Raw genomic sequence first — 20,933 nt, forward strand, 5'->3', positions numbered from 1 at the left:
TGTTAGAGGGCGCGAAAGCGGGCTAATTTCAGGTTTAGTAATAAATATAATAAATTCCTTTCATGTTCTATTCGGTTTTTGTTACAGTATTTATATGTTTTGTTGCTTAAGTTTCAAGTGCGCGCGCTAAGGCTATGCATTGCGGATTCAGTGCCTCTGTGGCTTCAGTAGTTCTTGTTTTTCCTTAAGACCAAGAATACACCCTAAAAGCGTTATTGAATCTTTCGCTGTATTGCGGATGATGAAGGACAAGCGTTGCAGTTTCCCACTGTGTTGATTCTTCACGGTCCGCTATAACAGTTATTCTCCTTACCTGTACTTGACCCTATCTGGACTAGTCAGCATTTTCACAATGTGAAGCGATATTATATAGCACGAGAACAGATACACCAGGTCTTCGGAAAAAGAAGAAAAATAAAGTGAGTTGGAATGCTTGCTTGCGTAACTAAACCCGTTTCTTTTTTTTTTTTTTGTATACTACGATATCCAGCGAAAGAAATTGCACGTTTATTAAACATGCAGAAATTGCGTCCAAATCTCAATCGATGTCTAAAAGTGCGTAGGGCGCATGACTACATTTGTGCTTTGTTTTCAGCCTCGCTACCTTAATACCAGCCTCTGCTTTCCAGCTCAGCTATATTATGAATGGTTTATTTCGCAGGCCCAGCACGCAAGAACTTGGCTCCTCGCCACCTGTGTCACTGCGACCAGCTGCTGCATCGCTGCTAGCGACGCGGCTACTTCCTGCCCCATCGTCTGTACCACAGGGACACGACGTTCGGTAAGCCACAATTCTCTCGTGTGCCGCTGGCTTCTATTGTCACACGTCCACTTCTTGCCCGTCTTCGTTTCGACGGAAGACATCGTCGTCCTTTTGTTACTTCGAAAGATTACAACTTTCAACCTCGCTGACGACGTTTCTGCGGCCGCAGGCCCAAGCCCTTTCTAGGGAGACATCTACGGAACCCTGGGGCGGCTCCGTACACGGTGTGTTTTGCCTACGGGTCTCGGCTGTGTACGGCCGGCTGTTCATCGTGTCAAGGCTCCTCGTCATCGGCGTTGGGGCTGTGCTTGCTTTGTCTTATGCTGCGCCATTCTTCAGCTGACAGGCTTTGTTCCCTGATCAAGACGTATGGCGGCGGCCGCAGCTCTCTCTCGCCCAGCGCCGCGCGCAGTAACGGCGAGGTGCACTCCGTCTCCTCGTCTGCCGGGCTGATTGTGTGGTTGCCGTCAGTCACTGGCTCGCGCGGCCGGTTACTCCGTTGGCACGGTTCCTTGCCAGTTCGTCGCAGTCTGGTTAACGGTGTGTAGGAGCTTTCGAGAGACAGTGCTTCGCGCTTGCCTCATGCAGCGGTAACGCTGATTGAGAGGCTTCGCTCGAGCCTGCGCGAGCAGCTGTGCGCTCGGAACCTTGGCGCGCGAGAAAGCCTGGCGTCTTCTTTTTCCTTCTTTCTCGAGAAAGTCCGTGCCTTTGTATCGTTATACTGTTGAGCGGCGTTTTACCCCTAATAGTCGAGTTCGATAGGTTGCAAAGTAAAGAATCTGCAAAGTCTATGAACTACAAAATAACCAGGAAGAATAGAAATTACCGATATTTAAACGTTGTAAATGAAAACTACAGATTAAAGCATAGTAATCCTCGAAAAAGACATATAGGTAGTTGTCTATCAGACAAGTCATTTGTGAATTGGCTGAAGTTTCTAAGTAGTTACGCTGCTTTGGAGGTAAGTCTGCCATTAAGGAAGTTTCGACAGGTCTGTTGATAGTCTGTTATAACGTGGGAGGACCCTCCTATTTGGTCGTTGCACTTAATGGTGATAGCTATTGCCAGAGCCTATGCAGAGGGCGGATCTTCCGGTAGCCGGTTTTAGTTGATGTTCAATTGCAACCATTAAGGGCCTTACAATATATATTTGTTTTTCTGGAGTGTTGTTCTCGCTTGTCGCCTGCCTTGCTGATTCGCTTGTTGCATGTTACGGGGGATGGGGCTAACGTTGATCTTTTCTCGGGCTTAAATCGGAAGAGACGTTTTACTATCGCTTGCCTCAACATCCCGGCATATAACCAGCTTGGACAAGATGGTCCTTCCCGAGTGAGTTGTTAAAAGCCGTTGTTCTTGACTTTCCAATATAGCTTCTTGGACCGGTATAGTTAGACCAAGCTATTCGAGTAGGTCTGTGTAGCGATAATTCTTGGAAGACTGGTGGAAGTTCTGTATTCCCGTCTTATGATTGTGTCGATATCTGTTTTCCATGGTGCCCAGTTTTTGGTAAGGGAGGCCACATATGTTAGTGCTTGGAAATGCCTAAGCATGTTCTCCTCTCTCATACCCTACGATGGTAATACGACAGTGACACGGCGGATAATTCTTGAAATTTGTCTAACGGTGGCTTTGAGGATTCCCAATCATATGAACGGTTCCCAGGTTCGGATCATTTGCAACCAGAGAACCTAGTATTTGGATCTTGTGTCCTCTCAGGTAAAGCTCAACTTTTCCAGGGGATCGCGTGAAAAAGTCTGTGGAGTTTAATGGCCTCAGAGTTCACGGGGGTACATTCTTGGCCCCTTTTCGTGGCAAGTGATCACTTGTATACTCCTTCGTGTAGCTTGCTTGGCCTAAGATGAACTTCTTTCATTGTTTCGGCTGCTCCCGCTGACTGGGACGGAAGCAAGGCAGAGAGGCTTAGTACACATTGGTTAGGACGAACTCTGCCAGACTTTGTTTAGAATATGTTTAATTTGTATTAGTTGGAAGTAATGACGAACGCTAACATAATCTCACCCGGACACCCGCACACTCCGATTCTCTCTCCGTTGACCATACTCGTTCAACAACAGCAGTCGGGGTACATCGGTACCTTCGAGCCAAAGATAGGGCAACAAAATATGGAATTAATGCAGGAAACAGAGCCGTAATTGCAGGAATCAATGCACGCAACAAAGCCGCCACAGCGCTCTTACTGCAAGTCGTCGTGCACCGGCGCGACGAGCGTTTTTATCTGTTCACACGCAGCCCACCCGGCATTCCTACCTGCTCCTCGGTGAAGGACTAAACAGCGCAAAGGAGAAAAACTAGAAAAAGCACAAACTCGCCTAGTTGCCAAGGTGGGGGGGGAGGGGGGGAGGTTTCCCTCATCGTCAGTTCATCCGGCCTCTACGTGCTTGCGGGGGCGTCCGAGAACGCGCGCTTAATCGCAGATACACGGTCGCCACGCTCTCATCTTTGGCCGGCGCGCGTACGCCGTTTTCGCGCTTATTCTCTCATATACACGCTCGCCCCCTCCTTCTTCTTCTTCTTCTTTCCAATTTCTCGCACGCGCGCGTGGCGCCGTCCGCGCAGCCTGCTCGCTGGCCAAGCGTGATTCAAGCCGGCGAAAACGCCGAGGCTGCTTTGCATAATGCGCCTGCGGGGAATAGCCGCCCACAAGCCGCGAGAAATGCTCGGACTCTCTTCGCCGCCGCACAGCTCTGTGCGCGCTTCGCCTCCACAGTTCCGCGCATTGCCGTGAAAACCGCGGACCCGCTCCACTCGACCAAGACTGCTCGAGGATACTCTCGCGCCGAATTGTCTTCGTGACACTTACTTGTTTTGCGCGGCAATACTTTGGCGCCCGTCGATGCACGTGGCTGTAATTTGCTCGAACTGCGCCACTTGAAAGCGCAGAGGGCTGTAGCGGTAAAACTGCTTATTGCGCGATCATTTGTGAGATAAGTTCGCGGTTGAGGTGCTGTATGCGTCCTTGTCGGAGTGATCGCGGTTTTCAGTGTTGCAGGATTTCATTTTCGAGGTAGTTCAACGACGACGCTCTTCGTTCCGTCGTTGCGTTCGAGAGGACGATCGACTTCGAAGGGCTCCTTCTACGATTGTGACGTGTCAGTTTCGCTATTTTCGGTCACCGTTAGACCAAGGTAAAAACGAAGACGAGGAGTGCCTTACATAATCCATAGCCCGAAGTGTCTTTTACGAGGTCCACGTATTGCAACAGGAGGTTGTTCAAACGTCGTTCCTCTCCATCCTACACATATTGTTTGGCTGACGTTATGGTATAACATTGTATATGACCCTCTCTTGCGAACTCCGTGAAGCGTGTTTCAGTACTGTACTCCCGCTATACCTTTTCGATACAGTAAGTACGGTGTATATACCGTCCGGCCCACGTAAACACGCAGCCGGGCCACTTACAATATTACACCTCTTCGAAGCAACAGCAGCGCTGCGGGGAAGTGCCGGGTTGAAGTACGTCGACCTGGCTTGTTTTGCTCATGCGATTCTTTTACCTCCGCGCCGGCCGCTGGGCACTGCCGGGCCTGAAACCGGCTACGAAGCGAAGGCGTAATGGCTGACGACGTGAGACTGCTTAACTATAGTGCCCCACTGAAAACCGTGCAGTACTGTGGAAGCTACTGAGTCGTCATTCTGCGCTAGCCATACGTCCACTTCTTAAAGGCGCTCGCAATTTAGAAACAACAGCGGCAGTCCGGTGCACTGATTACAGCACCTTTGGCTAACGTGTTTATCTATAATCAGCTTAGGCATGGGAGGCACGTTGACTAGCGTGTTACATTCCGAGTGGTCTGCTCAAATTCGGCGCAGACAGTTACTCGCAGCCTCCTCAGCACTGCACGCGTTCTCGTGAGACAAAAGGCGAGGCACGCGTTGAAAACAGCAGGACTGTGCCTCTCTGGGGTACACTAGGGAGGGAACGGTGAAAAAGTAAACATAAGGAAAACAAGCCGGAGCGCGTAGGCGGCGACGCCAAAGTCTCGTCACAAGTGTAGCGACTGTAGAAGAGAGCTTGTGGGAACGTTCCTTCTCCTTCGCACCGGTCAGCAGCACAGAGCGTGTTTAGGCTCGTGATAACAATCGATGGAAGTTTTTTTTTCTTTTTTTAATTTTGCATATTGAGTTAAGTTCGCGGTGGCGCCAGTCGTTTGACATGGATGTTCGTTGAAGCGTTCCCTAAAGAGATAGCGGAGAGCTGTCGGAGATGCTATCCTGATCTCCGCAGACATTTTGTCGATAGTTGGAGAAGGTCCGCTACCGGCATGCCCTCTTTCTTTCTTTCTTTCTTTCTTTCTTTCTTTCTTTCTTTCTTTCTTTCTTTCTTTCTTTCTTTCTTTCTTTCTTTCTTTCTTTCTTTCTTTCTTTCTTTCTTTCTTTCTTTCTTTCTTTCTTTCAATTCTCATTTCAGCCTCGCGAAGTCTACTCGCCCTTTGCTAGATGGATATTTCGATCCAGACCACCTGAGCCAGCCTTTAAAATACTGCTGGTAACTCTGCTTGGGTGACGTTCACGTTACAGATGGTCACCGGTGTTTTGTTTTGTCCTACTGTATGAAGGTTTGCCACTCAGCGATTTGCCTCTTGTATGGCCAGCTCAGAGCCTCAGAAGCAGGGACATTTCTACCTGCATTTGTCCTTAGATTTTCGAGAGATAGTGTGATACAGTACAGAGTAATTAATTACAGTACACTGAGGGCGTGCATAGAACATGCGGAAACTCCAGCGGCTTATGCGGCTGTGCATGTCATCCGCCTTTTCTAGTTCCTCGACTGCAATTCATGCGTCCGGCAGCCGACTGAAAGTTTTCGCCGTAGTGGCCGGCTGCCAGGGACGCTGAGAATAAGCGGATAACGGTTTGAGATGCCACCAGCAGGGAGCGCTTTCAATAGCGTACACGGTCTAGTGCGTTTCCTTTGCAATGCTTCCGACAGCGCCGACGGAAGTGCACCTCTGGCTGCGAGATATCGTTTCCGGGAATATGTCTGCAGAAGCACCGTGGCCGGCGCTTGAGACGGCGCACCACTGCCAGAGATAAGGGGCAGGAGGATGAACGCTATCGCTATACTTTCCCAATGAGCCAGCGACCGCTTTTTTGTTATTATTATTTTCGTGTAATTTCGATCAGTCTCTCGCTTTTCTTGTTTTCATTTGTTCGTTCCTTGCTTGGCTGCGTGTACGTGGTTTTTCTCACCTTACCAGCAGCTGTGTAAGGATGCGCAGCAGGCAGCAGAGCGTTCGCCGAAAAAAGAACAGAGAGAGAAAGAGAAGCCACTCTCGGCGCATCTTTTCCCGCGTGCCGCTCGCTTATTGAGCTGTCAGCGCGGTCGCTTTAAATGGCCCTCGCTTGGCGATGATTGCCTTGTGCCCGCCGTGCCGCCGAGAATCGGGTTTCGGATGGAGCGGATCTGTCTGGTTGTCTGTTAGCAAGCGAGGGACTCACACCCCGCATTATACGTGTGAGGCGCTCTCGTGCGTTTTCTTCTGCTTTTTTGGCGTCTGTTACGCGCAGTTTTTCTTTCTTAGTGAGGATTTCTCTTCCCCGGGAGCGAGAGGAGAGCTCAGTGTAATGGGCAGCGGCGCTGCTGTCGTGGGCCTGCTTTTCCTTCGCGCCCCATCACTGCTGACGCGGCCCAGAGAGCCAAAAGCTGACGCGTGGTGGCTCCTGGGAGAAGACGCGCTAATCTGGCTTCTCGCGTTGCCGGCTTTCTTCTCCCCCGCCTTCTTCCCTGCCTATAAGCCTGCGGCCAACGTCAAGGGGGAACGCGAAAGCTCGTGTGGGTGCCCTGGGCCGGGCACTGAAGTGATGAGAACGGCCGGCACAGCTGACACCGCGGAGTGGTTGCGCTCGCTGACGAAGACCTGCGTCTTCCTCGCTCCGCGCGTTCCTTGAGCTGCAACACCGGCCGGCTGCGAGTGCCGTTACATCGAAACGGAGCTCAAACTCGCCTTCTTCGGCGTTTTCTCAGTTTTGTAGCCTCTTTCTGTCGCCTCTGCGGAGCTCGTTGCTGATGCGTTCGTAACCCCTCGAGGTTGCCATTAAAAATGTCAACCATGGCCCTGCCGGCTGGCACAAGTAAAGACAACGTGTCAAATGGCGTGACACTGATAGCCGCCGTGCGGAATATTTCTAGTGGCTTGGATTAGCCGCACGGCAGTTCTGGCTTTCTGACGACGGCTCTTTGCTTCTGAATCCTGTATACAATCGCCAGCAGCATGGTCGCGCCTGCGTAAAGATTGAGTGTTCACCAATTAACTGCACACACATACACAGGCACGAAAGCTAGATTAATAGAAGCATTGAAAATCGTTCCATCGCTTTGTGATAAAGCTTAGTACGAGTATGTAGCATAACGTAGTGTAGTGTGCCAGTAGTGCCACGGAATTATTTTGTTGTGCATGTCGTCTTCCACTCGCGGCTTCGGTAGCTATAGACAACACCTTTTGAGACGCCATCGTAAGGGGTACCGTCGAGTGTTAAAGGGACACTAAAGACAGCCAAAGATGGTATGAAAAACTAATAAACTACATTTGGTGACACTGTCGCCGCATATCCGGCAGCAAAAAATCGAATAATTGCTGAGATATTGCGATAAGAAGTTGAGGTTTTTTCTTGTTCCCGCCGGTCGAATTCAAACTGTGGCCTCCAACTACGTAGTTGGAGTTGAGTGACGCACACTATGACTTAAGCGGAGACTTTGTGATAGCTATACTCCGTTTCGTACATCAAGCAAGGTATATGTACTATGGTAGCGAAGGCTCCATAGACGCCCATACGTACAAAACATGGCGGCTCATGGGCTCCAGCGACCAATGAAAATTGGGGGGGCCATGACGTCAAATGACGTCACCCATACGTTCACTTTGGCGCGAATTATAAACTTTTTTTTTTTTTTAAACCTCCGCGTTGCATTGACGAGCCTGCATTTTTTGAAGGTTGTTGCCTTTCAGTGCGCGCCAACCTTTGCCATCTAAATGAACTGAGTTTGTTGTTTACGCCCTTGTTTATAAGCAGTTGCTCCAGCACAATGAAAGTGGTTGGCAAAGGTGGCGGCATAGAAAGGCAGCAACACTTCCAAATAGAGACCACGCATGCAGATTCATAATACAAATACTGCTGCAAGTCATGCAAGTACTTTGGCCATTTACTTTGTCCCTCAGCACAGTAAGGTGCGGTCCAGAAACACTGGTGCAACGGGGCAGTCGTGCCCAGTTCGCCACAGTGTACCAAGTGAACAATTATGGTTTTCATGTTCATGGTTTATTGCATCAACCAATAAAATGCAGCAACAAATCACAACGATAAAAATGCATGTCGTTGACAGCACAAACAGTAGCGCTGTTTAAGCGCACTAATCATCTCAATGATCACAGCTGAGGCATAGAAAAGGCTTGAAGTAACTGCCACAAAACATCACCAGATATGAAACATGCATGTACAGAAAACAAAGCTATGACAGCTGCAATTGAAATAAAAATGTCATGAATTAGTAGGTGCATCAAAACATACGTGAAGCATAGAGCACTGGGATCACTCTTCAAGTTTAAATTCAACGGAAGAAATTATACAGCAGTTTTCAAGGCAATTTCAAGGTCGCACCAGTCCAGACAGCTTTAGAATCAACAAACGTGCTTAACACAGGAGCATTAGAGCATACATTGAGTCTATGCGCAACCTCCAGATCTGCTCAGCGGTGAAAGTCAGCCAGGAAGCGGTAAGACACCGACGGTTGAGCCCACGCGGTCGCAACGTGCCACAGGACATCGCTTCCTCACTTTGTGCGGGCTCATCTTGCGATAAAAAGTTAAGCGCGATACACTGCTGTAAAAAGACTTCGCACTGCCCGCACGACGAAGGGGACGAAACCAAAAAACACGGCTGCAGGGAAATATTAAATCTCACCAAACGGCGAAAGAACAGCGACCAGCAAGGACGTCAAAATCTTCGCGAAAGGGACATTTTCAGACTTGCAAACTAAATTACGCTTTCACGGGCGCACCAAGGCCCGCACCACAGCAGTTCGTGACGAGCAGCAGACAGCGATAAGAAACCGTTTCGTGCTTCATCAGCTTCGTTATCTACGTTGCCTTGGTTACCTCTGGCAGCGCCTCCTGACCGATGCAACATCAAGGGGCTGGGGCGATAAGAGTGTTTCAAGATTTTTTAAAAAAAAAGTTAAGAATGTATTTGTAAAATACCTTACCTCATGCACAAACGAAGTTATCAAAATGTCTATTCTTTTTATGTTGATTGATACGTTTTAATTTGTAGTAATATAATTTCCTAATCTGAGTAGTTGGCCCCCCGACCTGTGGCTATGCTGCGGTGCCGCTGAACCGCTTTTGGGCCCAGGGGCCCGATCCTCGATATTCGCCTTCCCCTGGCGGCGCCATATTGTCTTTCTGATTGGCTCTGAAAAGAGTCACATGCTTCAAACTTGTGGCGCGAAACCATCAGTTGAGGCAAGCACTTTTAGCGGTTACGTCAAAATGACGTAGCCGTGAAAATTGATTTCAACCGGAGCTATCCTTGTTGCCTGGATGACAAATACGAATGATTTTGGAGTGGAAACAAAGTTACTGATGGTGGTTTGGAGAACACTTACGCTCGATTAACCAATGTGATGAAAATAATGGCATACTGGGAAGGAGCGGATGCTCAAATTTGATTGGCTGGAGCTATGTCACGTGAAACACGTGATACGCAAGCATATTTAGATTACGTCAAATTGACGCGTCATGACGTAACTGATGTGCCGCCATTACCGAAAATGCTGACGTTTGGCCGCCATAATTTCGCCGAGTGGCGAGGTGCCCGAATTATGCTAATGCGACAGGCAAGCTGATTTATGCAGCCGTTAGCCTACCGTAGTTTCTTAGCTTGTCATTAAAAGTAAAAGGATAACTTTATATACACCTTGCATGGCTTTTTAAACGCAATACAAAGGCAAATTATGAGCGCGTATAAAATAAAGGACGCTTGAGACAATCTCTATTGGGGGCAGAAGCGTGCGGCCGCGTGACGGCGCTAACTGCTTTCTTATTTCAAACCCTTTCTTCCCATGGTAAGAAATCATTGGTCTGCGCGGTTATGATAACCCAGCAATGGCGGCGGCCGTGGAGGGAGGCATGGAGGGAGGTACGCTTACATTATAGTGAACTAGAATATATATTATAGTTGTCTATAGCTTACATGGAGGAAAAAAAGAACTTGTACGCTTATGAGTGGTCTTCGTGCTGTCAGCGCTACGCCGACTACGCCGACCAAAGAGCCCGTCTAGGCATTGTTTACCTTGACCATCGAACGCTGACGCCGCTATCCGACACCGCGCCCAGCCAAGGCTAAAACGAACTTTCTCACGGCCGTCGCCGCAGCACACGAAACCGTAGAGCAAGATCACGTGAGGAGAGAGGGCGAGCCGTCTCTGACGTGTGTGTGACTGGTGTACGTGCCGTAACCAGGATTCAACCGTGGGAAGAACGATGTGAAGGTGTGAAATCTGAATACCTAGAGAGTCAGTCGAAGCTGGACCGAGCGATAGAACGGACGCATCGCAACAGCGGAGTTCGCACAGGCGCGTTCTTCTTGCGGACTGACATCCACCTAATTTCCTAATGCGACCTCAATAAATTAGTTCTTCTTGTTTATTTGAGTGTCTGCTAACAGTGCCGTTCGTCGTCTACAAGTAGTGATCGAGGATTTGCTGCAGCACAGCAATGCTGTCAAATTGTCAGATCTGTCATCTGACGAGGAGTGTAGTGTGGCGGCTTTGCAAGCTCCGAGGCAAGAATTGCCCTGCGCTTGGAGTGTTGAACTGTTGAGCTACTGGTGTTTCGGGTGTGATCGCCAGTGGTGAACGCCTCTGATGTTGGATGGCACGAAATGTATTCGTTCGGCCGAGCGACGAGCTCCCGGAATGTGTCGGGCTTCTCGGTGGGTGTCGACCAGCAAGGCAACGCAGTCAATCTGCTGGAAATGGTGCAGCACGTCGAGCATCACAGAGGTAAGTGCAATAGGAAAACCTGTAAAGGTGACTGTTCATACAGCGTCATTCGCATTCAAGTTGTACTCAGGCGGGAAATATACTCACAGGACGCATGCGGCGAATCCGATATTTTTAATCAGCATTTTGCGTTGCTTTTAGCTGCATATTTCTACGACGCATTATAATTTTCTTCAACTTCTCTACACTGCACGAACTTAAAAAAAAAAAATTGAGTGTGCTTGTAGTTGTCAAGATTTCTTGGTTAATGGTTTCGACGACCGAGAAAGGAAAAACAAGTGAAATCGCCTGATACAAGTCGTTCTTTTAATTGCAAGAAAAAAAAAAAAAGAAAGAAAGAAAAAGTTAGCCGTCACAATACAATTTCCGCCACCAAGCCGTCTTTACCTGTTACGGAAATGGTTCACTTAGGTTTAGGTTTTGCACTGACCATTTCTTGCATTCATAGATTACACTTTACCGCAGCATAGCTTGCAGCTTTGATGATTTTTAATGTTCCTGTGCCATGCGTGTTTGATATTTTATTTGCATATAATTTAGGCACTAAACATTTGCAGGTGATCGTGTGGACCTTGTGCAGCCGTTGCAGCACTTCCGATCCGAGTCATCATGTGGGCGAGAAGTCCTGGGGCCATATTCAACATCATTAACCTCTCTGCTAGGCTTGTATAATCTGGGAGGCCACGCCTTGTCCCTGGACGGCCACATCAGATGTGAAGTGCTATGCAGATGGACAGCTCTTTTTGAAGATCGTTACAGCTTGTAGTGTGTGCAGATCACATGACATTGACGCCACCTGCAAATGGTAATCGCAGCAGGAACATCAACAAGTACAAGGAAGAGGACGTGCAACATTTATATTAACTCGGACAGGAACAACTTGATCACCTGCACTTGAGATTTTCACTCGCTGTCATGATTTTGATATATGCCACAAGTGATCAATGTGCACATTCTTACTGCTTCATGTTCGATAGCATACTGCTGAAAAGCCGTCCAAGTCTTAATTTTTTCTGTGGTTTTGAGATATAACCATCTCTTTGGTGTACATTTTGTTGATAGCATGTGCAAGAACCAAGTTCAGCTTTGGGGTGGCGCAGTGGTTACGGCGCTCGACTATTGTTCCCAAAGACGCGGGATCGAATCCCGGCCTCGGCGGCCGCTTTTCGATGGAGGCGAAAAGCAAGGCGCCCGTGTGCTGTGCGATATTAGTGTACGTTAAAGAACCCCAGGTGGTCGAAATTTCCGGAGCCCTCCACTACGGCGTCTCTCATAGCCTGAGTCGCTTTGGGACGTTAAACCCCACAAACCAAACCAAACCTTTCTTTGGTGCTATAATTTTTTGTCTACCAACTGAGTGTATTCTACAAGTGCTGTGGCCCTTGCTGAGAGCTGTCATTCTTTGTTGTATACTTTGCTTATTTGTGTTCTGATTAAACTCAGTGTGCATTTTATTAAGTGCTTCATGTCAGTGAAACGCAGAAAGGTACAAAAACGTTCTCCTTCTACCTCCAGAAGTGCCATTCTGAGTAGGACGTGCGTGCACCAATAGTTCACAATTCACTTTGGTGTTTGTGGCAAGCAGGCAGTCTGCGATGTACTACTTCAGTGAGAATATTTGACATACGTGCACCCTGGTGGATGTGTCTGTAGTCGTTTACCATAGCAGAGTCCATTTCGTTACGCCTATCTTGTGTGCTACTAGGGTGAAACGTGAGGTGCCCACTGTGTTTTTCCACAAACTGCAGAGTGAAGCGAGCTGTGCTTCTTTGTATTTGGTTGCCTTTATGCTTGTTTTCTATTGCTTCCTTCATATGCTGAATGTAGATGAACAGCAATCAACTAGTTTTCCCAAGGATAATTTGTGCATCTATTTGGTGGTCATTGTCTTTCATTGTTGTATGCACGGAAAATGAGGCCCCCGCCAACTTGTCAACCCATTTTGGCAATTTTAGATTCCACTTTTGCAAAATTTGCCAGTTTCATTTTGCACTGCAATTACTGATGCTTTGTAGTGATGTTAATCAAGATCCCAGATAACCTGTTTAACCTCTGCATCATTTGTGTGGCTCGGCTATCAATGAACATTTTTGTATTCTTCAGTTTTTTCACAAAGGCAATTATTGACTTCTCTGTTTTGTAACTAGGTGATATTGATGTGCATGTGCACCCACTGGCAAAAGTTCTTGAAGGTGGCTTCGCAGGGGAAAGAATGCATTCATTTGTGTACGAGATAAATTGCTTGACATTTCATGTTGCACTATATAACCCATAGTCACAATAATGATGCACAAGCGCAGGAATGAAATGAAAACTTTTTGATAAGATTGTCCTTCATAAATTTTTGACTGCAGCTCTACAAAATGCTTTGCTCCTTTTGTGCATTGCTACATATCTTGTTCCATAAAATATCTCCCTCCATGATAGCGTTGTGTGTAGACCTTCCGTACCCCTATTATGAGGCTGCTATCTGGGCCAGTTGCTTCTTGACACATTCTTGCTGCTGCCACATGCCCTCCGGCACTCACATATGTTAAAAGAGGGTTGGTAAAGCTCACATATTCATGCTCTAAGCCACTGGAGCATGGCTTCATCACTCGAGATGTTTATATAATGATTGCAGCTGTGTATAACTGCTCCATTACTTTTTTTCTGTTAGTTGCTTTTGTAGCCTTATCTTCATTGTTCTTTGTGAGCTTTAAATTGAGAATTTTAAGGAAGGGGCATAAATTTTATGCCAATCACTTTCATTTCATTTATGTAGAAGCACTTTCAAGGAAACTTGTGTTTCATCATCACTTTTCAACATTTTGTACCATTGTGCTAGTACTGAGTTGTATAACTTTTTGCTCTCATAAGTGACAGCTGCACTAGTTTCACTTACACCTATCCTATTGTCACATGTGTTTTCTACGTTATCTAGTATCCCTATGCTTTCCTATTATATCAGCTTCAGCAATCCTCTCTGCATTTAACCCTCAGAATGTGCTCCATATTTTGCACGTCTGCTATGTGTACGGCCTAAATTGAACACCACAATATATTCTTAAGATTGCATTCAAAAGATAACTTCCTGAAGGTACAATCCTATTGAACACAGTAGACGTCATACTATCCATAAGTGAGCCATTCTTTTTCATGATGTATTGAACAATTTGTGAACAAAGCGATTTCATTTTATCTTGACCACATTCATCTGTTGTTTCTGTGGTACAGCCTCTGCCACAGCTGCATCTATAACTCGGCTGTTGGCACTGTGGTCAAATGTCTTGCGAGCCAGCAGAGCCTAATGTAGCATAGATGTTCAGCTATTGGCTTCTTGCTTTCTTTTTTTTGATGCAGCAACGTTAAAGCCTCTTTTCTGCACAAAACACGACGTTGTGAGTGGAAAATCTTGGGCACATTTCAGACAGGTGACATGGCCGAGTACTCAATGTGATGTCTCTGGCTTCACCTTTGAGATGAATGTGTGAGGTGATAAACCTTGCAGGATCTTTGGGTAATAAGACAGGCAACCCTTAGGCCATGGAAACGCATCCGTACAGCTTGGTTAGAGTGGGCTTTATAGGTATCTAGACAAGTGGTCTTCCACATAATTGGATAACTTACAGGCATATGCTACTGATATGTATCATAGAATAAATACTAGGTGTTAGCAGTAGCAAAGTCGATTCACACGAATGAGAGTCTGCAGACAGGAGCCATAGAAGCTGTTGTGTCATAGCGGTAAATGCTGAGCTTGCATGTCCCCACAATTGTTTTTAGAGCATGAAGTTTTCAAGTGCTGTGCTGGTTTGCCTGATAGCCGTCACATTGAGTGACTTGCTGAAATAATGCTTAAGGCTTGTCTTCCTGAGACAAACATTTCTGCTTTTTGGTAGACTGCATAAAGGGAACATTCTAGGTGTGGCAGGCATTTATGCACAGATAAAATCATTCTTACACACACTATAACTACCTTTGCCTTGTCCATAACAGAATCAGGGAATACTTGCTCTGTCCCAGGTGCCGACCACCATTTAAATGACGTTGAGTTCCATAATCTTTGATACTGGTAATACTGCGGAACGCATAGCATCCCTTGACTGTAGTTGCAGCCTAGTGGTTTGAGCATTTGGGGACCAATCCTCAGTGGTGTTGGGTACTCATTGGTAAAACAGTGGGTGCTTGCTTTGCTGGTGCTGGGGTTATCTTGGGCCAAACACTTGGAGAATGGGTTTTTGACCCTATCTTGTGTTCCCTTGCTTTGTATAACTAATTTCTCTTCTTTGGTCTCCAAGGCCGTGCCACCTTTCAGATATGGCGATGAGCTGTGCAAGTACAACAATACTGTAATTACTTGAATGTGTGACAGCCTTTCATTTTAGGCTGTGTATTGTAGAGTGTGCAGTGCTGTAAATAAATTTTGTATTGTTTTGTATATTGTAATTTTCAGTTTTCTTATAAGCAAGGCTTCATGTCAGGTGCATGTAAAAAAAAAATGCCAAAAAGTACCGAAAGCAAATGATACACCAATTGTTAATCAACGACGAGCTGTTTAAAGCTACAGGGAATGTGTTACGTGAGTAGCAGGTCTCTTAAAGTGTGCATGTTTTACCAAAATAAAGGACAGAAGCTATACTGCAACCTGTTGGAAAAACCATGCATACAAGACACACTAGCTGCAAATCATACGCTCATTTAAATCACGTTTAGTTTTCCAATGATAAGCAATCAGAATGTCGAAAAAGTAAATTTCATGCTTTATTCCCATATTTATGCCCGTATTCAGGTGAGGTTCATTTGAGCATGTTTTTGAGTCAGAGTGTAGGGAATGGATGTTAGACAGTTGCACGTTGGACATTATGCATTGCTGGAAGAGCACACAGGGGATGGCAAAGCCAATACAAATCATACAGTATTATCACCTGGCATTAATTTTTTTTTTCAATAAACTTCAGTTGTGAGTTCAGCGCTCGTCCTGTCCGTTCTTCTCCTCCGTGCACGTCTTTTGCGCTGTTTTTCTATCATGTCACCATACCAACTCGCCCAGATGTCTCTTCTTTTACATTAATGAACCTTTGCCAAAAAATCCAGAACACCACCCTGATGTGCTGCAGGCCACATCAGCCTTGCAATTTATGCCTCTTTTTGTCTAATATTGTCTCCGTGCATGCTTCTGTTTTTCTTTTTTGTTGCTGTTAATTTTTACTTACGGTGTCCTTAAAGTCACGCTTGTTTTCCCCTTTGGCTCCCTTGCTTCACTCAGAGACAGGTTCAGGCTTTGTGTATATAGCATGTGCACTGGTTAATGTGTGCATGAATGCTACATTCAATTGACAATTGCTTCAAGAAAATGGTTTCCATACTGCATCTAGCTCATTGTAATTAGGCATCATATATCATATTCACTCTTCATGTCTGTTCCTTCACTTCCTGATCGTCAAATAGTATATGTGAAGGCATTTATCTAGCCGACCTCATCACCCTTCTCTCCTCTGAGGAATCTTGCTGCACTGAAAGAAAGTGCCGGATGCTATTGCAAGTGCAAAACTGGTAAACAGTAGCAAAGGAACTAGGCTGTACCTGACAAATTTTGTTTCTCTTGTGACATTGTGGTGTGATGTGCACCTGCATCAGACGAGCAGTGTTGTTACTTTTATAAAAAATTTTTATGCAACATGCTCAGAAACCAAGCAGAATAATACAGACAGTTTTTTTTTTTTTTTTTTTTTTTTTTTTTTTACGAGGCATCTGCCACAACACAGTGACACTCTGCATGTGGTGAAATGTGCATACAGCGTGCTATGTCTAATTCAGGGCACATTAAATGCCATCAGTGTGAAAGCTAACCTGTTGCCGCCAGTGGGCATCTGGATACACTTTTTATTGCATTTTCATTGCTGCCAGAAAATCTTATCTGCTTATTTTTGCGGCTGCGTGAAAACGTCCCCGCCGCGATGGCTCAGTAATGATTATAGACGCTCGGCTCTCTGACCCGCAATATGTGCGTAGCCCAGCTACGATGATCGCATTTCGATGGACACGCTAAAGGTGGTCCGATGTCAGCGCATGCTAAGATCGCCAGATATATGGCCTAATCGAGCTCTCCACTATGCGTGTTTTCACTACGCCGCTCCAGTCGGGCCGATTTCCGCACGCTACGCCACTGAAGCCGACACGTATACCCGGCCGTAGCAGACTTGCTAACATGATGGAAACGGTGGGCTACCGCAGGCAGTTTCCAACGACAGTGATACCCTGAGAAGGCCAGCGTTGTCGTCGGACAGGTGCGTCTCTTCTCTATAGAGGCAACTGCAGCCCGAAAATCTGTTGGGCGCTTCCAATTCTCAGTATTCGTAAACAAATTCTTTAATCCTGATACTCGCCGATTTCTCTGCGCGACTAAGTCCATAAATGAAGCACGCACAGCTAGCAACATGCAGGCATCTCAAGTGAGGCATCGCTCACACTTGACGACCGGCTGTTTGTGGGGTTTGCGTCGAGTACCGCCGTTCGCTCAGCCTAGCTGCTGCTGGACGTCCGACAGCGTGTGCACTATGATGCACTGTGGTCGCAACTACCGTTACTATAATAGTACAGTACAGCCGCAACGTATACGTAAGTATCTCACTATCTCCTCAGCCTTGCCCTGCCGCGCGACGCGTGTATGCAGCGTAAACACTGTTCGCACCGACCCTTCAGCTTCTTGGCATCGCAGCGTTGGCATTTTTGTAATCGGCGCCAAGTAGCAGACGACGGCGTTATTTTTTGTAACTTTTTTCCTTGTTTTTTAAATTTCGTCATCAATTTCTGTGTTCACGCGCTTTAGCACCGCCTCAATTTACACGTCACGGGTACGTCACAACATGGCCGAAAAGGCGAATATCGAGGATCGGGCCCCAGCCTTCGCCACCATTCTACTTCCGCCGTGCATCAAGTGCAACACTACCAAAGCTACAGCTCTTGTTTGCGCTCTCCGCATCCGCGATAAAAAATAGTGCCTGCTCTTGACGAGAGAAAATAATAGTTGCTTTGTCTGCAAACTTAATACATTTTACATTTGCCATCAACTTCATAAAAAGCACCTTTTTTAGGGAGAAAAGGTAGGAATCGGCTAATTTGTATGTTTTTTATGTAGTTTTTGTTCGTGCCGCGGTTTGCTGCCCCGCAACCTTGCCAGCTGTGCCACCAGATGGCGCTGGCTGTGCCCTCCGCGCTGCGCATCTCTTTTAGAGAAAATGGTTCTTTGGTGCGCATTTTTTCTATAAGATCCGCTCTGTGAAGATGTCTAAGCATGCGAAGCATGTTATTGCAAACGTGTATGCTCGGAATAGAGCCCGTTCCGGCAGGAACCACTCGCCTACAGAACGAGCACGTAGTGATACGCCTCCTGTTTTTTTTCTTGCGGACTATTTACGTAGCTTTCGCTGCGTTGCACCTGGTGTATGAAACGGAGTATAGCGAGCCGGCGCGGGCCGCGGCGTCCCTCAAGGGCCAACTTGGCAACAGCGTACTCGCAATGACGGCCTCAGCCGAAATAAATATAACGATGAAGAAGGTAATTTACCGAGCGATGGGCCCATAAAGGAAGAAAAAAAAAACATAGAGCGCTTGTAATGCACAATACTTTACATGTTTCTCAAGCTTTTGCGCTCCTTCTTGCACTGTGTATAAACAAACCGAGCCCTCGGTCATCGCAACGCTTCCTGACATGTTTACATACAAATGAGATTTAGTTACCAGCAAAACAGTGTCCTCGCTGCTGCGCTTGTCAGTTTTGAAGCTTCGTCGCACTTTTTTCCTTTGAGGTTTGTGCTACAGCTCCGTGTTCAGCGAAAATTACGTCCACGGTAGCAGAACATGACCGAAGTGCCGGCGCCACTACATTTGCCAGCGCTGTGAAATTCCACATGTTAAAATGGATCCAGTGCACCATATAGTGCGCATAGGCATCCAGAACATTAGTTGCAAGACGTGAGAGCAGGCAGCATGCGCCGATGATCAAGAAGTTGTAATATTTAGACCGGCAGCAGAAACACTTTATTGTAAATGGGGTCATGACATGAAAACTAGAAATATTTCCAAGTTCTTGTGGCGCGGCATAGCCGAGCGGTTAGCGCCGAACGTTGCGGCGCAAGCAGTAGCAAGTTCGAGTCTTAGCGCTTCTGGCGGCTTTTTTTTTTCTTTTTTTTACAAATGGATCTTTTTTAACCTTTTGTACTGTATTTCTGGTGCTTCGTTATTTTTAGTTTTTACTTTTTACCCGAGGCCCTTTTTTTCGCCGGGCGACGAGCGCAATATATCGACGCTCTCCTTGGTATGAGCGGCAAGTATGCCCCTTTTGTTTACGACGCCTGCAAATTGCACGTTGAAGGTCTTGTTGACGCAGTATATGTTGGTCAGATGTGCCATGATTTAGTGAACAATTGAATTATAATGCGTTTTTCCTTCGGTACTTAGCATATGTATGCTTTTCGTGGCGTACGTAGCTACAGTCAAGCGGTCAGGACGCAGTCGAAGCGGCAACGGCGGCGATATGTTGGCGCAGAAGTGTGAACGAAGGAGTGTGTCGGCGGTAGCGGATTTCGCTCGCTCGTGCCTCCGAATGCTCAAATGGGAACCATCAAGGCGCATCTGCTGCTCCAAGCTCGTAATTCAGGCGCTGCAGGTTCAAACAAACTATCCAAGTGCGCACGAAATGCCTGAGCCGAAACATAACCAAAACTGAAGTGGGCGCCTGTGGCGCCTCCAAGCATATTTTTGTATTTGCCTTGCAACGTTTACGTTGTCTTTTCGCCGTCGTTTACGTATGGTAAAAGCGTGTTATCATCTTTGAGAAAAAACGTACTACCGCATTCAAACATGCAACGTAATTCGCATTTTTCAGTCTCCGGGATCCCTAGCGCGTCACGTGATTTGTAGTTGCGAGCCTCGGCCGTTTGGCTGTGGTGGCGATACCTGTATTTCTGTTATTCTTCTTTACTACCTTATAACAGCTCTGTTTTCAGTAAGAGTGGTCTTTTTGTAATCAGGAACTGGCATTCTATCGATGCAAACCCACTTCCTTTCTCTCTTTAGTGTCCCTTTAACACTGACAAATGGATTTTCGCGCAATGAAAATTAGCAAGGCAAAATTAGCAAATTAAATTGAATATGCAGGAAAACAAAAGGTGACAATTATGTCCGAGCAAAGTCAAGCTCCAAAAAAAAAAAAAAAGAGAGATAAGGCTTCCGTCCTGTCGCCAGAGGCATTCGACGATATACACGAAGTGTTCGCATTGCGTCGCGTTCGTATGCGGCTGGTTGCATCTGCTCGTCAGTGGCGGTTTGCGAGAAGACCTCGACGTCCTTTCATCTCGAGCGCGACGAGGCGCGTCGCCTTGAGATAAGCCCAACTAGGAAAGCAGCGACAACCTTGTACGCGTTATCCCTGGCTGGTCTTAAGCTGCACCTAAACGAAGAAGCCAGAGAGCATCGCCCGTAGCTTCTCCAACGCGATCGTTGTGCGGCTGGTTCGGTATTAAATGAAAAATAAAAGGCGACAAATCCGATTCATAAGTTCGTGTGCCCAGAGACACAAATGAGAAACTCGTGGCTTCATTGCCTACCCCAGACACCTGAGTGCTCGCTGAAAGCTTGGTTCAGAGTTTCCCAGAACAAAACAAAATAGTTGCGGATATGGGACGGTCACTGTTCTGTTCAAAATTAAAGGTTAGCTGAGCTGACTAAACTATAATATGTGCGGAAACTTACTTTCAGCTTCCACGCAAGCAAGTGCGTATACATGCACATACACGCACACGCACGCAAACGCACGCACACGCACGCACGTGGTAAAATGAGACGAAGTATATGTACGCATCATGTCTCGTCTTGCGCGTTTCTCGTATAAGACGTTTTTTAGCATAAGCTGCTCAGCGGTTCCAACCTTCCTCCTTGGAAAGATTGTTGTCTCTCATGAATTGCGTGCGATGCGGCCGTTATATTTTCTGCCTAACGACGTTGTCGCAATGATTAGTGCGCATCGATTCAATCGATCTATGCGGAACAGCTTCTCTGGGGTCGTCATTTTGTTCATACACGTCGACTGTCTGGCGGTGGGCATCGTCCTATTTACATCATTGAGCTACTCACGTTCGCGTGCGGCTACCACTACTACATGTAATC

General features: G+C 46.7%; 1 protein-coding gene across 2 annotated transcripts in view; it reads left to right on the forward strand.

Moving 5' to 3' along the window:
• LOC146191529 (uncharacterized) overlaps positions 1–20,933 on the forward strand; it is a 295,812-nt gene that overhangs the window by 65,022 nt on the left and 209,857 nt on the right. For both annotated transcript variants that reach the window (XM_084602042.1, XM_084602043.1), the window contains exon 2: positions 662–781. The gene's annotated coding sequence lies outside the window, so the exon portion shown is untranslated. The remainder of the gene's footprint in view (positions 1–661; positions 782–20,933) is intronic.

This window comes from Amblyomma maculatum, chromosome 4 (genome assembly GCF_055883805.1).
Source record: "Amblyomma maculatum isolate TAMU_Amacu chromosome 4, ASM5588380v1, whole genome shotgun sequence".
Classification (NCBI taxonomy): Eukaryota; Metazoa; Arthropoda; class Arachnida; order Ixodida; family Ixodidae; genus Amblyomma; species Amblyomma maculatum.